General features: G+C 39.8%; 1 pseudogene; it reads right to left on the bottom strand.

Moving 5' to 3' along the window:
• Positions 1 to 9,776: 9,776 nt before the first annotated feature.
• Positions 9,777 to 18,540, bottom strand: LOC102765708 (annotated as a pseudogene).
• Between the last annotated feature and the right edge of the window lie 350 nt (positions 18,541 to 18,890).

Here is an 18,890-nt window from a genome sequence, read left to right as displayed (position 1 = left end):
GTTAAATTATAGGTGAAATAAAATACACCTTTATTTCTATTAAGATGCATACCACTTACTAGTCTAGAGTTCATTAGGTCATTGTACATTGCTCCCTTTATCCAGTGGCTTAGACAGGTTGGCATAGGAGCATCACTCTCATTGTATTCCTTGTGAATGATGCACTCCCCCCTCCCCCCTAGTTGCGTAACACATCAAAATTGTGCACAGGGGCAGCACTGAGCACAGTGATAAGATGGATGAAGAAAACTCCCTTCCTTTGTTGCTCTCATGATAGTTCATTTATTCCTGTAGCATCTATAATGTAGTCACTGGACATTTACTCCAAATATTAGTGTTAAAAACATGCATTGGCCATATGCTAGATATTTAAAACCTCCTTTAAATGTTCTGATATTCTTTGCCCAGTTCTCACCCAGAAATAATAATGCCTTCTATAAACACTATTGAGAGACTTGGATTGGACTAAATTTGTTAAGCCAAATAACCATGTTCAAGTTCTCAGTACCCATAGAATCTACTTCAGAGTTGAGATTATATACCCATTAGAAGGACAGGAGTATAAGTCAAACAAAGAGGGAAACCTTGGGGTCATTTTCCTTATAGATTTACCTTGGGAGAATACAATCCTTCGGGACTACATGGAGTATATAAATAGGCAAGTGGGAGGTGCCTTCTGATTAGTGTCTCTATTCCACAAGTAAGACTTAGAATATCTCAATGTCAATGTGCCAGAACTGAGCTAGCTACTTTGACCTTTTTGCATTCTGTCTGCATTACTATCAAAGTATACAATAAAAATGTCTTGTTAATCATGAACACACCCTTTGCCTTCTCAGATTAAAGGCTGCTTCCAATCTTGGATCACATCTTTCTCATCTTCGCATGCCTCCAATACTCAGCCCACATCCCTTGTGTACAATAAATGCTCAATAAATGTTGGTTGCGTTGAGGAGTGACCAAAAAGCAAAGCAAATGTAATGGTGGTGATACAATAGCTATGTATGAGGCATTTTGTTCTTTGAAGGACTTAAAAATAACATGAAGGACCTGGGGATTTAATAATACAATTGGGGCTGTATCTATGAGAGAGTTGTACACACAGAATCAAATCACATAGGCAAGTGGTAGCAGCAGCCTAGCGGGAAACAATAATCCAAGCTCTCCAGATGCTGAACAAATAAATTTGGAGAAATATGGTAATTGTTAATAACATGAAATTGACAAGAGAATGGGGAACCACTTTGATATTTGATTACTACTTAGTCAATATTCAAGCTCATAAGAAAGTGAGCAGATGTTAGCCAAAGCAGATGTGAACATACATACAATAGAATAAAGACTAAAGGGATTTGGTTGCTTACTTGCAACATATATTTTATTTGATAGAAAAAACCCTTCAAACTTAATCCAACTAAAATGAGGTATATTTAGTTCATTTCTTTCAGTTTTTATCCAGTTCCCTCCAATAACATTTACCAAATTTGATAGAGGCAGTTGACAAAACCTTTCACCATTTGTGAGCTCAGCTGTCCAAAATCAACCCTATCGTCTTAGTCAGGGCCCAAGAAGGGACATAAATGGGAATTTCTCATTTATCACAAGGAGGAATATCAAAACAAGCAAAATCAGAGAGCAAAAATTTCAAGAACCTGAAGTCCAGAAATCAGAGGCTCAAACATCAGTATTTTTTTTTTCAAGAATCCAGGTCATTCTACTGTATGTTGTATATTGCTTAACAACAGGGATACGTTCTGAGAAAAGTGTCATTAGGTGATTTCATTGGTGCGAACATGTTGGAGTTCACTTATATAAACCTACATGGTCTAGCCTGCTACACACACAGGCTATATGGTACAGCCTATTGCTCCTAGGCTACAAACTTGTAAAGCATGTTACTGTACTGAATACTATAGGAAATTGTAACACAATGGTATTTGTGTATCTAAACATACTCAAACATAGAAAAGGTACAGTAAAAATACAGCATAAAACATTTAAAAATGGTACACTTACCATGCATGGAGCTCACAGGACTGGAAGTTGCTCTGGTGAGTCAGTGGGAGTGGTGAGTGAATGTAAAGGACATTACTGTACAACAAGCATGTCAAACTCGCAGCCTACGGGCCGCATGTGGCCCACAATGAATATTTTTGCAGCCCAGCCAATATAACGGTATGTAAGACACATTTTAATAAAAATTTCGTAACTTAATTTTTACAATATCCTGTTATACATAATTATTAATAACGAACTGCAACGTTCACTAATGACTGATGACTATAATCGTGTTGCATTCACTTCCCTTCTGCACCTTACATGCAGGCACATCATTTCTCTCCACTAATACTAGCAGCGAATATTTTAGCAGCCAATTGCCATATCATTAGTCTTGGACTGACTTGTTTGGTGTGTGCAACAGGAAATATTTCACTTTCAGAAAACAAGAAAACTAGGTTTATTTGTGTTATATTGCTTATTAATTTGTGCAGTTATCCAGTGTCTGGTAAGTTAATGTTCAAGAAAAAATATTAATTTTTATTAAAATGTTCTATTATTTTATGTTAACGATTACTCATTTATTCAGCCCTTTGTATTCAGCATGCCTCTATCGAAATAAATCTACGTTTCTATGAAAATTGTAGCTTTTGTTTTTTTGCGGCCCACAGAAACTTAAACCTTGTTTATTTGGCCTTTGAGTTGGACATGCTTGCTGTACATGACTATGGGTTTTATAAACACTGTACACTTAGGTTACACTAAATTTATAAAAAATTATTTCTTCAACAATAAATTAACATTAGCGACTATCACTTTTTAATTATAAACTTTTTATTTTTTTAACTTTCTGATCCTTTTGTTATAATACTACAACAGTCTTAAAAGCTTAGTAGACTTCTTACCTGTTTGACAGTATTTGACAGTAGTCGCTTCATGAGCAAAAAGTCACACCCATGGGTGTTATATTTCTTGACAGACTTTTTAATTTGCTGTATTTCTTTGTTTTTTCAACCCCTTACCTTTAGACTGAGTGATGATCACGTTGGGCCCATTAGCTTCTGTGAGGGGCTGACTTTTTGGTCTTTTGTTTTTCTAAGTTGTTTGCTCAATTGAAATAATTTGCTGGTCACCACTTCAACCACTTACTAATAAATGTTTGAACACTAAGTGGGGCAGCCACACTCTTAATCATGGCTATCTCAACTTTAATTAAATTTTATTTCTCAAAGCATTTCTAAATTGTATCTTACTATTTGTAGTTGAGAATGAGTACCTCCAACTCTATATACTGCCAAATTTATGAACACTCTCTAATCCCTTTCATTCATTCTTATAAATCAGGATATTCTTTTCTCAGGTTATCTCTTTGTGGAATATTTTATGAAATGTAGTCAATATCAATCTACACGCACTACTAATATTTAGTTTTCCAATGTATTTACTGAGAGCCACACTTTCATTAGTTACATTCTCTGCCTTCCCTGCCAACAAAGACTTCACCAAATAACTGGCCATTGCAAAACATGGACTACCATCCTTCCAGATTCTGATAATAGCTTCCACATCCACCCCTAAGACAATATTTTATGGTTTTGTTATGGCAGTATCCTAATTCGAGTTACCAAATTAACCACTTTAAGTGCTCAGTGGCTTAAAAACTAAGTAAAACAAGTTACTTCTCACTCACATTTTGTCTCCATTTCAGGTCAGCCAGGTCCTCTGCTCCATGTGGTCTTCATTCTTGATAATAGGGCAGTCACCATGTAGGCTCCTATCGTTTCTGTAGTGAAGGAAAATTACAGAGTTTCACACAACAGAAATCAGACTCTCCAGTCTGAAAGTGAATTATGTTCCTATCATTCACAGCACATTGGTCAATATTAGCCACATGGTTCCACCTTCAGCAGGGCCAGGAAGCGTAATCTTCCCATTAGTTGAATAGCACTAGTGACCAACCACCCCCTACAATCTAATCTCCACACTACAGCCAAGTGAGTTTTTACATTATTCAGCTATGAAACTGCTCTGCTCAAAACCTTTCCATGGTTTCCCACCATTTTCAGTAAAAGAGTCAGTTCATGCAATGGCTTCCAGGCCCTCCATCATTTGGCCACCTACTATCCGTCTACCTCATCTCCCACTCTTTCTTCTCTCATTCTTCTCCAGCCACACCAGGTTCTTTGTTACTCCTTGACCTGTCAAACTTCCAACTGATTCAGGCCTTACACTTGCTATTCCTTTGGCCTGGAAGATTCTTTCCACAGATACATGGCTCACTCCTTTACTTGTTTCTCATGTCCACTCTCATGTCACCTTATCAGAGAAGCCTTCCTTGACAACCCTATATAAAGTGGCATCTCCTTCCACTGATGTTATTCTCTAACCTTCTCACTCTCCTTCATTTTTCTTTAGTGCTGACTTCTGCCTGACATAACAGTACATATGTGCTTATTATCTGTATTCCCACAGAAAATAAAAGTGTCTTGAAAGACAGATTTTTGTCTGTTTTACTTACTATTAGATCTTATGAGCCTAATATCAGCCTATCGCCTAGTAGATGCTCAATAAATACTTTATGAATGGATCAATAAACACTGTGGTGGTCCCAGGGCAGCAAAGCATTGACTAAGACACAATATACCAGAAGTATCAGATTTTGGGAGGAAAAATAAGGAAAGGGGGAAAAAGATAAATGGGAAGTTAACAAACACAAGTTTTTATTCTTGCCCATCTCTTCTGAAATTTGTCTGTGCTTATAAGATCAGTATTGATGTGGATGTGATATACTGACAAACATGTTTGAATCTAAATTTCTTCCCTCTCTTCATTTCTTTGTTGTAACTCTTGAACATCTATTGGTTTTAAAATACCATGCTTATAATATTAGCACTGAAAAAGTATGATATCCCTAAGTTGAAAACTAAGGAGGAAATCTGTAAACACATGGAAAATAAAGTGAGTCAGGAAATGCTTTTGCCTCAAAGATCTACCATGAAACTTCTAACATGAAGTATAAGAAGATTTAGATGAAAAAGTCATCAATCTCTCTCACACACCAGGCGGTATTTTCCCCAATCAACAGAATGGGAAACTAAGTCATAGAGCAGTATAATTAATTGCCTAGGTCACAGAATTATGGGCAGCAGAAATAAGACAACTACTAGTTTCTGACCTCTGGTTTACTTGTACTTGTTCTGCCCTATAGTGCCCATGTATTAAGTCTCATGCTATGCTGCGCCAGCACAGCCTGGTTGGGTGAGCCTGAGAGGGGGCGGTGAAGGATTAAAAAAGACAGACAAGAGAAGCAAAGCTGGGGCTGGGTGGGACGCTGCCCTCTCTGATGGAGAGACAGCACCACAGCCTGTAAGCCAAGTATTTATTTTATAGCCAGATTCCACGAGGCAAAGTAAGGGCATGGTCAAGGTGTTCACAATATTCCCATGAGTTTCGAATCTCCTCAATTACATGCTCCTGATCAAGCTTTGTTTACTTGCTGCACCTCAGGCAGCCTGTATCACTTAGCCACGTGGGACCATAGGTTCGGACCATAACCTGTCCAAACACTGTAGCCACTCTCCACATAATTCTAAATACAATTTGAGGCAGAATTAGGTAATTTGTCCCAGGCAACAGAACTTGCATTTGAGAAAACCAAAATTGTACTCTAAAATAATATATTAAAATATTTCACATACCAATAAATGTCAAATGCAAAAATATACACAGAATAGGAATTGGAAAATGTAAGTAAATAGTTTTATAACCTGCTTTTCCTAAGCAAAAATTACATCAATGTTATTTACTGTTCACCTTTCTTTCTCCTCCTGACAACAAGCTGAGTTTCTGCTAAGCCAAAAACTGACCTTAAATATATACCCAAATGAAGACTTAAAAACTGTCTGGTCTAGTGCTTCCTGACCAGTTTAAGTACAAACCTCACTCACATACTCTTTCAAAACACTCATTTTCAAAATCAATTCTAATTTTTTCTTAGTATCCAAGAATACGTAAATTTAGGTTAAAAATTTCAACTTGTACACCATGACCAAATGGGATTTATCCCAAGTAGGCAAGGCTGGATTAACATTCAAAACTAAATTAATGTACTTCATCATATCAGCAGACTAAAACAAAAATCACATGGTCATATCAATAGATGCAGGAAAAATAATGACAAAATTCACCACACATTCATGATAAAAACACTCAGTAAACTAGGAACAGATGGGAACTTTCTCAACTTGATAAAGACTGTAAATAACCTACAGTTAATATCATCTTATAAAATAAAACCCTAATATGCAAATTGACCGAACAGCAGAATGACCAGTCGCTATGATGTGCACTGACCATCAGGGGGCAGACTCTTAACACAGGAGCTGCCCCTGGTGGTCAGTGTGCTCCCAAAGGGGGAGTGCTGCTCAGTCAGGAGCAGGTGGGCAGTAAGGATGTGAGAGGGATGTCTGCCTGCCAGCTTAGGCCTGCTCCCGGATTGTGAGAGTGTGCAGGCTGGGCTGAAGGACCCACCACCCCCGTGCATGAAGTTCGTGCACTGGGCCTCTAGTATTAAATAATGAGAAACTCAAAACTTTCCCACTAAAATCAGGTAGAAATCAAGAATGTTGCATCCCATACCTCCTTTTCAACGTGATACTAGTTGCTCTTGCATTACAGCAAGAAAAAGGAATAGAAGATATACAGCGTGGTAAGGTAGACATAAAAACTAATTCAAAAGTTACTATGGAGAGCCCTAGCTTGTTTGGCTCAGTGGATAAAGCTTCAGTCTGCAGATTGATGGGCCCCAGGTTCAATTCTGGCCAAGGGCACACGCCTGGGTTACAGACTTGATCCCCAGCAGTGGGTCTGCAGGAGGCAGCCAATTAATGATTCTCTCTCATCATTGATGTTTCTATCTCTCTATCCCTCTCCCTTCCTCTCTGAAATTAATAAAAATATATATATTTTTTTAAAGTTACTATGGAGAGGAAAATGATCCAGAATTACCAACATAATATTGAAGGAGGAGAAGAAAGTTAGAGGATTGACACTACCTGATTTCAAGACACTATAAAGCTATAGTAACCAAGACAAAGTGGTATGCAAAAGAATAGACAGATCAGTGGAACAGATTAGAGAGCCTAGACATTGAACCCCATAAATCTTTCATAAAGTAGCAAAGGCAATACAATGGAGCAAAGATAGTTTTTCAACAAATGGTGCTGGAATCTAGACATAGATCTTTCACCCTTCATGAAAATTAACTAAAAATGGATCATAGATTTAAACATAAAACTATAAGACTCCAAAATGCAGCACAAGAGTAAACCTAGATGATCTTGGGTATGTCAGTGCCTTTTCTGACCTAACATCAAAGACACAATCCATGAAAAAACAATTAATAACATGGACTTCCTTCAAATTTAAAAATTCTGTTCTGTAAAAGACAATATCAAGAGATTTAGAAGACAGTCACAGTTTGGAAGAAAATATTTGCAAAAGACACATCTGACAAATAACTGTTATCCAAAATATACAAAGAAACTTTAAAACTCAACAATAAAAAAACAAACAATCCAATTAAAAAATGGGCAAAAGATCTAAGTAGACACCTTATCAGAGAAGATATACAGATGGCAAATAAGCACATAAAAAGTTGCTCCACATTATATGTCAAAGGCAAATGCAAATTAAAACAATGAGATAACACTACACACACATAATATGGGCAAAATCTGGAACACTAACAACTCCAAATGCTGGAGAGCATGTGGAGCATGAACAACTCTTATACAGCACTGGTGGGAATGCAAAATGGTACAGGTGCTTTGGAAGTTAGTTTGGCGGTTTCTTGCAAAACTAAATATCTTCTTACCATATGATCCAGCAGTCATGCTACATGGTGTTTACCCAAAGAGATGAAAACTATGCCCACAGAAAAACCTGTACATGAATGTTTATAGCAGCTTTCTTCATAATTGCTAAAACTTGGGAGAAACGAAGATATTCTTCAAAAGGTGAATGGATAATTGTGATATATCCAGACAATAGCTATGAAGCTATGAAAAAGTATAAAGGAATCTTAAATGCATCTTACTAAGTGAAAGAAGCCAATGTAAAAAGGCGACCTGCTGTATGATTTTAACTATATGACACTCTGGAAAAGACAAAACTATAGAGGCAGTAAAAATATCAGTGGTTGTCAAGTTGAGGGTGGGTTGAATAGGCAGAGCACAGAGGATTCTTAAGGCAGTGAAAACTAGGTATAGTAGCATAATGATGGGTATATATTATTATACATTTGTCCAAACTCACAGGATGTAGGACACCAAAAGTATAACCTAAGGTAAACTACGAACTTTGGGTGAATATGGTGTGTCAATTTAGGTTCATCCATGGTAAAAATTTTTAAAAAGTAACATTCTGGTGAATAATGTTGACAATCAAGGAAGCTATGCATGTGTAGGCACAACTGCATATGGGAAATCTCTGTACATTCCTCTTGATTTTGTTGTAAACCTCAAACAGCTCTAACATATAACCTTTAAAAAGGAGTGATTCTATAAAAAATTCAATCTATAGATTAGTAAAAATTTTATTACATAATATATTATTCAATACTATTATAAATAACAACAGCAGCATACACAATGTTCAATGTGCACACGGAACATTCTCAAAGACTTGCCATATGTGAGGCTGGAAAATATATTTATGGATTGAAATGATGCAAAGTATGACCACAATAAAACTAAATAAGAATCAATAACAGAAATATTTGGACAATTCATAAAAGCATGGAAATTAAACAGTGGACTCCTAATTAACCAATAGGTCAAACAGAAATTACAAGAGTAATTAGAAAACACTCTGAGGTAAAAAAAATTTTAAAAAAGCATAACATGCTAAAACTCAAGGGATGTAGGTAAAGCAGTACTCAAGAGGTTACATGTACAGTGACCACAGGTTTTGAGCTAATGATAAACTAAAACAAGAAATACCTCATTCAACTAATTGTTTCTTCAACATAGACATGGATAATCTCAAGCTGCCCTATTTAAACTTTTAATGACTTAAACCACTTCCTACATCCATCCCCTGAGCATTTGCAAACTGTTGATCTTGCAGATCATTTTGCAGATTAAAAAATCTGAGGTACAGAGAGAATAACTCTGTGTGTAATGTCACAGAGATGAATAGTGACAGAGCTAGTGTGTAAAGCCAGGCTCTGGGTGACCTTTGCATCAAACCGTGCTTAAACCAGTCATATTTCACACATACACAGCTTCCAATTCATGATTTTGGAAATGTTATTAATGAAGTAGAATCGCATTAATTAACGATGTTTATTTTCACATCGTACTCATAGATAAAACTGAAAGAACTCAAATTGGATATTACTCATGTCCAGATTTGTAAGGTCAATAAGTCACCATAAATCTGCTGTTTGTAGGATATCATCATTTTCTTGACTTTAGAAATTGCTTCCCATCAGTACAGCTCCTTGGGATGAATGCTTGCTAAATTAATGAGTGTATCCAGTGGTACTAATAAAATATATCTTGAAATCTGTCCAGTTAGTCTCTTGTGAAGTTATCTCTGGAGTTGATTATCCAGTATCATGCCTGCATAAAAACTGCAGCATAAAAATATGTGTCTCCTTTCATTAGTAACCATAACAATTGTGTCTTAAGTAGGCATAGGAAATGCAATCCTAAAATCCACCTAGTTCCTTGCTCTTTATAGAATATAGCTACTGACGCCTGCCATGCTGAGATTTAGCCTTCTTCTTCAGGGAGGCTCAAAGGACTTGTAATGAGCTTAGACCCTGTTCAAATCAAGAAAATGTTATTTTGTCACATGCATATGGGAAAGAGAGTAAGCTGAAACTTCGTGGAGGTTGGTGTCAGTCCTACCAGAATAAGTCAGCATGAGGCTCCTATTGCTGCTTTTTGCACAAAAACCACAGATGTCTTCTCTCCAGGATATATATAAGGTCAAAAAAGTATTGATTTTTGTTCTGCCCATGAAAGAAAAACAGCTGCAGCAATTTCCCTCCCACAGTAAACAACTAGAAAATTGAAGAAAATACATTAAATAACTGTTTTTCAGAGATTGGACATAGGCAACTCAAGATAGCAATCCTTGAAAAAAGAAGATAATTAAGGTGAGCCCAACAGTTGTACTACCATAGCACAAAGAGGGGGAACCCAAAGGAACCCAATAGTCTTGTTGAGGAAAAAGAGGTGACTAGATTTCTGTGAGGCGGGACCTCAGAAAGGAGAAAACTGCAGAGAGAGCAAGTACCCCTTGAAGTTTTAGATGACTACTAATCTGTGAATAAGGAATAAAAAACTATCGGATGGCATGGTTAGAACAATGGAGCTGGACCAAGCATATTTGGCTTTTTCTGTCCAATTTTACCAGTTTGGGAAATTAGTACATATTCCCTGGGGAAAAGTTAGTAAAAGATGGAGGAAGGTCGGGAACAATACATCGACTGAGCTCACTTCCCATGGAAGGTGGCATCAGGACTGAGAAACAAGCATCACATACCTAGAGTATTTACCTTGTTACTAATCTTTATTAAATTATCTGACACCAAAGAAGATCATTGGCTAGACCAATTTTACATTATGAATCATATATGTGTACAAATATATGCATAAATTTTATATACACTGACTGGCCAGATTATTATGACCACCTGACATTTGTAGGCAAATTAGCCGTACACTGCATCATATGGGATATGGAAGCCGAAGGCCTGTTCGAACACCTTTGCTGTCTGCAGTTACCAAGATAAAACGTGTCCAGTTCGCACAGGAACACAAGGATTGGACAGTTGAGCATTGGAAAAAAGTCATGTGGTCCAGTGAATCACGTTTCCAGTTGCATCATGCAGATGGCAGAGTGAGAAGTGGGCGGAAACAGCATGAAAGCATGCACCCCACATGCATCAATCACCAGATCTCAATCCAATTGAGCATTTGTGGGATGAAGTTAAAAGAGCCATCAGGCAGCTGGTTCCACAACCATCAGATCTCACAGAACTGGACAGTGCTATTCATCAGGCATGGTGTCAGATTCCTCACATCACCTTTCAACATCTCGTGGAGTCAATGCCAAGAAGAATCGCCGCAGGCAAAGGGGGGCCCAACGAAGTACTAATGGGGTGGTCACAATAATCTGGCCACTCAGTGTATATAAATCACATGGGTTTAATGTTTAAATCCAGCTCTGTGTTCTACACAGATAACACAATTCTTGATGAAAACAGTTCACTCAGCCCCATGGCACACTGGTATGCAGGCTCTGATCATCCTTCCATAGGACGTCATAGTCAGGAACTTGTACCTACAATGATATCATTTTGGCTACTTATCACCATGACCTTGATGACTGAGCCTATCTCCTTTTAAAGATATGATCAAAACTGGAAGGTAGTTACACTGTGTAGTCTTCACAATGCATGGGGTGGGATATAGGCTAATGGCAGAGCTAGAGCTATGGCAATTAAGAAATGTCTAGATAATGCTATTATCTTTGTCCTAGCCAATGGAGAGGAATGACATAAAGCAAGGATATACACTTTAAAAATGTATAAACTGCGTAATGGAAAAACTTTTAGAAACAGGTGACTTATTTTTGAGTTGGTAATTATAACATTAGATTTTTCATCTTGTGCTTCTTTCAGAACTATCATTCCTCTAAAATTAATACTCCCAAATCTGTTCTCTCTTCTGTAACTTCAACTCCTACTCCCTCACCATTTGGGAATTAAATTGTCTCTCAGGTTACCTACAAGCTTTTAGGTACTCAACTGGATATAAAAACACATGTCTAGTTTTCCTGAAACAAATATTTCTTTCCCACTTTTCTAACCCCTTGGAGATTAGTAAAATAACTCTACAACTCTGGGGGGAAATTCGCATTATAGTTTGGGTGTTTGCATTATAGTTTGGACGTCCACATTATATTTTGGGTGTTTTCTTGAAGTGGTTAGCAAAATATCAACTATGAATTAATATTAGAATAATATTTTTTAAATTAAAGAGTCAAGATTAGAAGAGGATGTCATCTGTTTATCTAGTGTGGGTAATCATATGGAACAAGATTTATGTTAGTATCAGTAGGATAGCTTTTCTGTTTCTAATTATCTGAGTTATTTAGGTAACTATTGTAAAGATGACTGACCAAGAATCACAGAGAAAAATATCAAATACTATAATCACTCAATAAATAAGACTGGTGAAACTTAAATTTATATCAATTACAGAATTGTATATCAATATGAAACTTCAGCACAACTGTGAAAGTCACATCATGTTCAACAGTTCCTAAATGGTCACAGCTTAACAAACTATTCAGGATGGGAGATTTCCTTTTTCTTGGGGGGGGGGGACCCGGCCCATTTGAAATGAATAAAACTATTGGAAACAAAGACCGTACCCTTTTATGTAATGATGTTTACTTTAAATTTATATTAGTTCACACAAACACTCCATCCATGCTTTTGTTCCGGCCCTCCGGTCCAGTTTAAGAACCCATTGTGGCCCTCGACTCAAAAAGTTTGCCCACCCCTGAAACCCCTTCTATTATCTAGTAACTGTCTTAGTTTTGTCTTCTGAGACAACAAAAAATAACTCAGCTCTTTCATTAACATAACTGGTGTCCTGTCTCTCTTCTTCCTATCTTCTTATCTTCTCCAAGCAAACACTCTTCATTTATTTAGCTGCCCAGGAGACTCAAATGGTGAAGTCATCATCAGCCTGATTGCTTTCTTAAAATCAATAAATATTTTCATATTTTATGTCTCTTGAAAAAAACTTTTTTCCAATAATTTAGTTTCTCCGAAATTATTCCATTTCATCTTATCACTTCAGTTTCTTTTCTCTAAGGTTCCAAGGTTTAAGTGAAGTAGACATCTGTTTATCTGGCATTACTTGAAAATTTTTCCCTTCACTTGGAGAATAACCATAACAATTTGATTTACATTGAGAATGCAACTCTAACTCAATATCATCCAGACTTTATAGACATAGACACAGACACAGACACAAAGAAAAAGACAAAGACAAAGACATAGCCATAGACATAGTCACAGACACAGACACAGACAGATCTAGATATGTAAATCTAGATCTACATATAAATACACAGAGAGATCTTTATATATATACTAGAGGCCTGGCACTGGAAATGCATGCACCTGTGGGCCCCACCCTCCAGCCCCCCAATATCCATGTATTTTTGTATATGTGCATATGTATGCATATATTGTGGGTGGTTTTTGTTTGTTTGTTTGTTTGTTAATCCTTACCTGAGGATATTTTTCATTGATTTTTAGAGTAGAAGGGAAGGTGAGAGACAGAGAAACATGGATATGAGAAAGACACATCAATTGGTTGCCTCCTGCACATGCCCCGGCTGGATCTGGCCGAAACAGCACCGCTGACAGGGCCAACTGCTGGTGGCCCCTGGGGCTCAGGCGTTGAGCATATGGCGATTTTCTGTTTCTGTTTCCACTTCTGGTAGACATCCCGCTTGTAGGAATTGCTGATATAGTGACCACTTTCTGTCTTGATCTTCTTCTTGTCCTCTTGTCCTGACTGTCCCACAAACCGCTTCTTCTTCCCGTCCCACTTGAGCTGCTGCCAGCCCCTGGTCAGGTTCTGGGCCTCGTTCCCTATCAGGTTCAGAATAGCGCCAGCCACCTGCTGCTCAAAGGTGCCCCTGTCCCCACCAATGCTCAGGCCTCGTTCACTGTTGAAGTCCTTGGGCTGATAGGGGACATAGAAATCCTGGTCCAGTGGCCAGGCCTCCTCCTTCTGCCTCTTGGCTCCCCGCTCAGGTCCTGGCTGCTGCCACTTCTGGCCCATGACCTCTGTGAAGACGTCCTCCACGCTCTCTTCCTCCTCCTTCTCCTTCTCCTCCTCCTCCTCCTCTTCCTTCCCAGGCTGTTCCACCTGCCTTGCTGGGCAGCTCAGGGCTGGGCCAGCCAGGCCCTCCTGTCATTCCTGCCAACCCTGCTGGAAGCTGGTGATGGCCTTGCAGTCCTTCTGCCATTTGGCCCACATCACCTGGCTGCTCAGGTCCCAGATGGAAGCATTGATCTCAAAGATAGTCGCCCGGGATCGGTATTGCTTGATGCTGTCCACCAGCCTCAGCTACTACAGCTCCTTCTCCTCAAAGCTCAAGCTGGAGGGGGTTCAGGCCCAGCCCTGCAAGGTCCAGCTCCTTGGCCTCTTTGATGGACTCTGGCAAGGCCACCAGCCATGAGCGCACGTACTGTTGCTGGGTGTTGTTGGCCACGTGGCCCAGGCCCCACAGCTCCAGAGATGCCTCCAGGGTGTTCCCCAGGCCATAGCCCTCATCATCCACTATGCTCTGTGGCACCTGACCCAGCACGCTGTCCACACCTGCCTACCACACCTGAGGGCTCCTTGTGGGGGGGCGGGGAGGGTGAAGGCATGGCCCAGGAAGAGATACAGGTTCAGCATGCAGGGGACCTCATCTGGGGCCACCAAGGAGTAGGCTGTGCCACTTGGGCCAGCCCAGGCAACACAACCCACACAGTGCAGGAAGAGCTTGCCCTTGGCTGGGAAGCTGAAGTTGATGATGTTGTGCAGCAGCATGATGTCCAGGCCCCAGGCTGCCAGGTCAGTCACCGTGAGGGTGGAGCACTTGTCGTGGGTGAACTTGCCAGGTTGATCTTGCAGGCTGTCTGGTTCAGGGCTCTGTAGATGTGGGCGCAGCTCACCCACTGCGGTGGCCTCACACCCAGAGGAGACCAAGTGGTGGAGGGCGGTGGGGAAGGTAGACACTCAATGCCTAAGCCAGAGATGGGGAGGGCAGGACCAGATCAGTGGTTGGCCACTGCAGTGTGTGTCATAGCAACCAGTCCCAGTTATTCCCCTGTTTGGTCAATTTGCATATTAGCCTTTTATTATATAGGGTATCCTTTTATATAGCTATTAGAGGCCCAGTGCACGAATTCATGCACCAGTGGGGTCCCTGGGCCCTCCGACATCCCCCCAAGAGGTTCCAAATTGCAAGAGGGCATAGGCCAGGCCAAGGGACCCGACTGGTACATTATCAGGGCCAGGGAGGGACTCAGGAGGTTGGCCAGCCGGGGAGGCACCACGGGAGGGCTCCAGGGTGTGTCTGGCCCCTCTTGCTCAGTCCCAATCAGCTGGACCCCAGCAGCAAGCTAACCTGATTGGAGCATCTGCCCCCTGGTGGTCAGTGCATGTCATAGCGAGCGGTTGAGTGGCCTTAGCATATCATTAGCATATTATGCTTTGATTGGTTGAAGGGACAACCAGACACTTAGCTTATTAGGCTTTTATTATATAGGATAGGTAGATAGATATAGATGCAACATTTGACTTCTAACATACAGAAGTAGATTTATCTTACTTTTTTATTTGTAAATTTATATCATTAATATATTATCATCAGTTCAAATGTGTTCTCTTTTTATATTTTATTTTATTTCCTTTTCCCCCTCAAAGTCAGGCTTTTTTTTTCATGCTTCTGCTCCAGATAGACCTCCCACAAATTTTATTTCTTATGTATATACATATCAGTGTATAATATCTAGCAATACTTTGCATATGTTTTATTTATCTGCATAAATAGCATTGAGCTATACAGCCATTTAGTTTATTATTAATAATATTTTGATCTATGCACATTAATCTATGTACAACTAGGCAATTTCTTTGGAATCCTGTGTACTAGGCCCTCATAAAAATATTTTGCACTTTGTTTTTCTATTTATTTATTTCTAGTTTGTTTTCATCACTTTGCTGCTCCAGGTAATGCTATCTTAACGTGCTCAAATGTGTTACTTTGTGTACGTGGGCAAGACATTTTCTCAAGCATACACTTAACCGTGCAATTGCTGGGCCTTACAATATGCACATACTCAATTTCTCTCAATGCTGCAAAAATGTTATTCAAAATAGTTGCACCATTTTCTCTTCTACAGAAGCACGTGAAGGTTCCCATTTCTTTACATCCTCCCTACCTACTTGGTTAATCTTATCTTGTCATTCTTTCTTCCCCAACAGTCACATATTAGTCACTGAAATGATTCCCATAATTTGAGTTTTGTTTTCTAATTTGTTGGTTATGGCTCTGATTATATTTTTTTCCCCTCAGAAAGCAATTTTCCCCAATCAGTTTCAGGTCATGACTGACCGCCTGCATTATTTCTTATGTAATCCCACTTGAAATTTATCACTAGCTTTTCAAGGAAGAAAGGAGCAACTATATGGTGCAATTTCCATGATAGCATTTCCTAAAAGCCTATGGAAATAGATCTTCATACTTCTCAAGCTCTTGCTAACAGCATTTTTCTCTAAATGATCTTTTATGATTTGTCATTTTTTATTGAATGATTCCCTCACACCTCATTTCCTTCACTGTACATAATGCTATTTGACCAAGTGTAACAAAAATTCCCCTAGCAAATGAAAAATAAAAGCAGCCGGAAAAACTAATTTTATTTCTCCTGCAATCACTTTGCCACTTCTTATGTAGCAGATGTGTAGAGGGGTCCCAACATCCTCAGCCAGTCTGGGGGTCTGGGGCATGTTCCCCTTTTACCTTGGAAGTGAAACAAAGGAAATAGCCCATCTTGTTAAACACTCATTCAGATTCCACTCTCTTTGCGATGGGCTTCCTGTAACTGCGACATAAAGTGCCAATTGATACCGGCCCTGTCATAGAGACTTTCACAAAATATGAACAGTGCTAAATACCTTGAAGTGAATCGATTTCCACTGAAAGTGTTTTAACTTCCTTTTAGGTCAAGAAATAGCACTTTCCCGAGCTTCACTATAACCTGAGAATTAATCCTAAGAGGCAGGTGTGCACTGCATACCTCATCTGTTCCGTGAAATTCATTGAAATACATTTGTGTAGGAGTGTCCTGCCAGGCTGCGGTGCAGTTCTCAATGGCAATGGACGGATTACTCTGTGAGGGCATTCTCTCCCATTAGAGACTGCTCATCTGCTACTTCCGGTAAAAATATAATTAGGGTAGACCCAAGGGCAACATAAGATGTGAGCCCTTTTTAAATGTGTTAGACAGAAGGGGCATTGGGTAAATTTGACAGATGAGCAAACTGAGGCTTTGAGAGATTTGAGAATTAAACAGGGACTCACAGCTGTGGTTACAATGACCCCTGAGCATGGAGCATAATCATGAAATGGAGGAGAAATCACCTAGAAAAGAGTGAAGTGACACAAACTGGTGGTTATTTTCAAACTGCTTATGTTCTGTATGGCATTTATAAGTGGGGGGCTCCCATGTAAGAAACAGCAACAAGATGATGGTAATAACTATTATCTCTAACAGTGAGTGCTTGCTATGTAATAGAGACTATTACTATGTCAGATACTTTATTAGCTTATTTAAGCCTTCCAACAGCCCTATGAATTAATGTTAATATACCCATTTTTGTGACAAAGAAACTCAAAGAATATATCAAGTAATCCCAGATCACATGAGGAGCAGAACTCAGCATAGGATCAACGCCAAGCACCAGTGCCTGTGCGCTCAAAACTACACACTCATGTCTTCATGACTCAAATAATACCACATAGAAGCCCCTCGTAGCTTCTTGGAGAGAACAGTATCTATCCAAATATGGGGATATATCATTGTTTCCCACAACCTAGGCACCTGGAAGTTTCCCTCTTTTGCCCAGAGTCAATGGTCTACCCACATCTAGAGCCCTTATGTGTGTGTGGTTCAGTTTTTCTTTCTTTGCCAGTGCTAAAAGTGGAAGAGCAATCCATATTTTTTCTCTGATTTCACTCTTTATTAAATAACTAGAGGCCCGGTGTACGACATTCATGCACTGAAGGGTGTGGGGGACCCTCAGCCTGAACTGCACCCTCTCCAATCTGGGAGCCCTCAGGGACCTCTCTCAAATCCGGGAGTTCCTGTCTGTCTTTGCAATCATATGAGCAAATTGTCTGAGACCCCAACTCAGTTTGGTTTGTTGCTCAGAGAATAATAGAGGCATTTTTTTTCTTTGCTTCATTGGTGGAGATTTCCTGGAAGTTTTAGGATATCTTTCCTTTAATTTTTCCTAGACACTCTGAGTCATAGGTTCGCCATCACTGGTCTAGGAGCTCCGTCTGCCACCAGAACTGTGATTCCCAGCATTCCTGGTACTCCCTGCACTCTGAGCTTCTACTTCCAGTCCTAGGGCTGCCACAAGAACTACTATTCCCATAATTCCTGGTGCTCCCCACCCTCTTGGTTTTCCTTTCCTTCTCTGTCTCCATCCCATGGCCTCCCACTCTGCAAAATCCTCCAAACCACCAGCTCTCCTTCTCTGCTCTCATCTAGTGGCTTGGGAGCCAAGTTCCTCAAACCACTCCACTCTCTGCTGGCTCTCCTGCTCTGCTCTCCACCTGGTGGCTTGCAGGGAGCAACGGGGGAAGCCATGTCCCCCCAAGCCACTGGCTCTCCCACTCTGCTCTCCTCCCAGTGCCTGTGTATACAAATTTACCTGCCATCTTTGTTGGGATAATTTGCATACTCACTCCTGATTGGCTGGTGAGCGTAGCAGAGGGATAGTCAATTTACATGTTTCTCTTTTATTATATGGGATATTAAACAATCATTTCAAAACCGAGAGAGGGTTCACTGTGTAGAAAAATACCTTGACTTCTTTGTACGCTGGGCTCTGAAATACTTATACTAAGAAAAGCCCATCTTCCCAGCACTGACACCAACCAGTAGAGTGTGAATCAGCCCATGGAATGAAGTGTTGGCTGTATGAAATCAGTCAGTTCCTTGACCCCCACCCCTGATTCTAGTATGGCTTTGTTCTCTCTGGCACATTATGTCATTTCCCCCGCCTGAA

Source organism: Myotis davidii, unplaced genomic scaffold, assembly GCF_000327345.1.
Source record: "Myotis davidii unplaced genomic scaffold, ASM32734v1 scaffold98, whole genome shotgun sequence".
Taxonomy (NCBI): Eukaryota; Metazoa; Chordata; class Mammalia; order Chiroptera; family Vespertilionidae; genus Myotis; species Myotis davidii.
The sequence above is the reverse complement of the archived record's forward strand: the minus strand, read 5'-3'. Positions and strand labels throughout refer to the sequence as shown.